At 37.7% G+C, this 2,500-nt stretch overlaps 1 pseudogene; it reads left to right on the forward strand.

The window, feature by feature from the left end:
* Positions 1 to 91: 91 nt before the first annotated feature.
* Positions 92 to 2,491, forward strand: LOC149105286 (G2/M phase-specific E3 ubiquitin-protein ligase-like; annotated as a pseudogene).
* The last annotated feature ends 9 nt before the right edge of the window (positions 2,492 to 2,500 follow it).

The following is a 2,500-nucleotide window of genomic DNA, read 5'->3' on the forward strand; positions in this document are numbered from 1 at the left end:
GCCTTTGAAATGTAAACGTGATCTGATACAAAAAGGAAGAGCCTGTTTTGTAAAAAGTCAAAGTAATAAGATTTATTTTTTTTGTATGATGAGACTAAAATGAAATTTTTAAGTTTGGTGTATGACACTTTTGATAACAGCTCCGTAACTGTTGTTCGTTTTTACACTTGGCCAATATATAATCAACTACAAATATTGGTGACGAAATAAAATCGTCACTAAAACGTATATTTCCAGTTGCTTAAATTGGAAAATTTACTGCGATGATCATTTTTCACTTTCAGGCAGTGAGAATGTCGTCAGTTCTCCTTCCCATGCATCTACTTCCTTTGTCAGATTGTGTAATGCACCTAGTTGAGCCTCTACTTCATGTGTTCCACTAGCAGCATGTGATGAGATTGACGATGAAGAACTACCATAGTTTGGAGCAGCAGTCTCACTGTTAACCACAGATCAAAAAGTGACAAGAATAGCCGCTGTATTTCCTGGTATTCCCTAGCCTGTCATTGGAAGTGCTCTTCATCCTCATGGCAGCACTGAGAGGGCTGTAAACTCCCTTCTCAGCTACAGAATGTCTGAAGGAGAAATTGATCCTGTAGCCAACTCAGTGTCTGGGAGGAAAATTGCTGATCAGATGACAGAGGATGCAGAGACAGTAGAGAAAACTGTACCCAGGTATTTGAGAGGTTGAGAAAAAAAATGCTTCCAAGAGGGATGAGAGAAAAATTAAAAATAGATCCTGAAGATCAAGATATGGATGTCTACTCCTATTACAAGAGTGCAGATTTTGATGCTGTAGTACCAATATCTGAGTTTGTTAAAGACCAACTTGCTGTTGATGCCGTGGGTGTTCTGAGACAAGTGTTTGGTGAAGTCTTCATGTTGCTGTGCAACAATGAAGGCATCAAACACATATTTACAGGAGAGCCGTACAGAAAAGTGCCAGTGTTCAGCAGTGAGCTTGTAGTAAATGACTTCTTTGAGATCTTAGGGAAAATGATTTCCCATAGTCTTGAACAAGGTGGCCCTGGTTTTCACTACTTGTCACCATCCATTTACTGGTACCACCATTCTTCACTTTCATCTACAACTGCAGTTCAAATATGAATTATTTCATGTATACTTCACATCATTTCACTCCTCACGGGAAGATATGAACTCAATTAATTGACCTCGCTCCCGATGTGTGGCTTCATAGATCAGTTGGTAGAGCATCGCGCCGGTATCACGGAGGTCACGGGATCAAATCCTGTTGAGGCCCTGATTTTTTTCAGGCTTCCTCTTTCCAATTGCTTAACTTGGAAAATTTACTGCGATGATCATTCTTCACTTTAATCATACATAATGTTTATGAAAATCAGGCAAAGAATAATCAGTGTCTGATATGCAGTTCATGGGAAATATTTTATTGATTTCCTGTTTTTTAGAAATGATTATTAAAAATTTAATACTGCTATTGCATATTCTGTTAAATGGGAGGTTTCATCGTAATAATAATAAAGTTTTTTTGAGTTGTTTAACCCCACTCATGAAGGGCAGCTCTTGCTCATCATGTAAAGTTCTCAGTAATACAAACCTTTGATAAATACTTAATTGCACCTCAGAGTGTTTTTTGACTTATAGATGATCAATTTACATTGCAGCCTGACAATAAGCTTGACGTACTCCAGTCACTCATGCTTCATGATATTCTTGTGAAAAGGAAGTCTATACTTGATCAGTTAAGAAAAGGTCTCTCCACCCTTAGTGTTTTGGCAGAGATTGAATATAATTCCTCGGCGTTATTTGAAGAATTTTTTGTACACCAGGGTGGCCTTAGCAATGATTTTGTGCTAAACTGCTTACATTTTTAAGATTCATGCAAGCAGAATGTAATTGGTGACCGAGTTTACCAAATGCTTCAGACTTTTGTAAAAAATCTATCTGTAGAGGAATTGAAGAATTTTCTTACGTTTGTCACTGGAACATCTGAAGTTTCAATGTCCACCTTGCCACAGTGCGTATCAGTATCTTGCTATAGTGGTGATTCCATTTTCGCCTCACCATGTTTACTTGAATTAAAGCTGCCAAACCATTTACCCATCTATACTTCTTTTCATTTCGGCTATGAGGACAGTTATTGAAGGCTCATCATTCACAACAGCTTGATCATTAATATTAAATGTTGCTAATGTGAATCATTAGTATAGAAAGACACCGATACAACTTTTAAGGTGTAGCCTTGTTCATGTGCTGGCTGTGGGGAAATGAGTCAAATGTTTTAGTCAGCAGATATTGAAATTATGTGAATGAGAAAGACTGTGCTTTCAGGTGCAAGACCATCTGGACACTCTGAAGAAGTGTAAAGGTAGTCTAGCACCTGAAAGCACAGTCTTTCTTTCTTTCAAGTACTTTCAGCTGTTCCGCTGAATAATAGTTTTGTTTACTTGTTGCACTACCTTTAGAAAGGTGATGTTGATAACTTAAAAAAGCCAATATGTGCATGTTTTACTGCTGGCAA

The sequence above is a fragment of the Orbicella faveolata genome, unplaced genomic scaffold (assembly GCF_042242905.1).
Source record: "Orbicella faveolata isolate gen_17 unplaced genomic scaffold, um_ofav_v1 contig_34, whole genome shotgun sequence".
NCBI lineage: Eukaryota > Metazoa > Cnidaria > Anthozoa > Scleractinia > Merulinidae > Orbicella > Orbicella faveolata.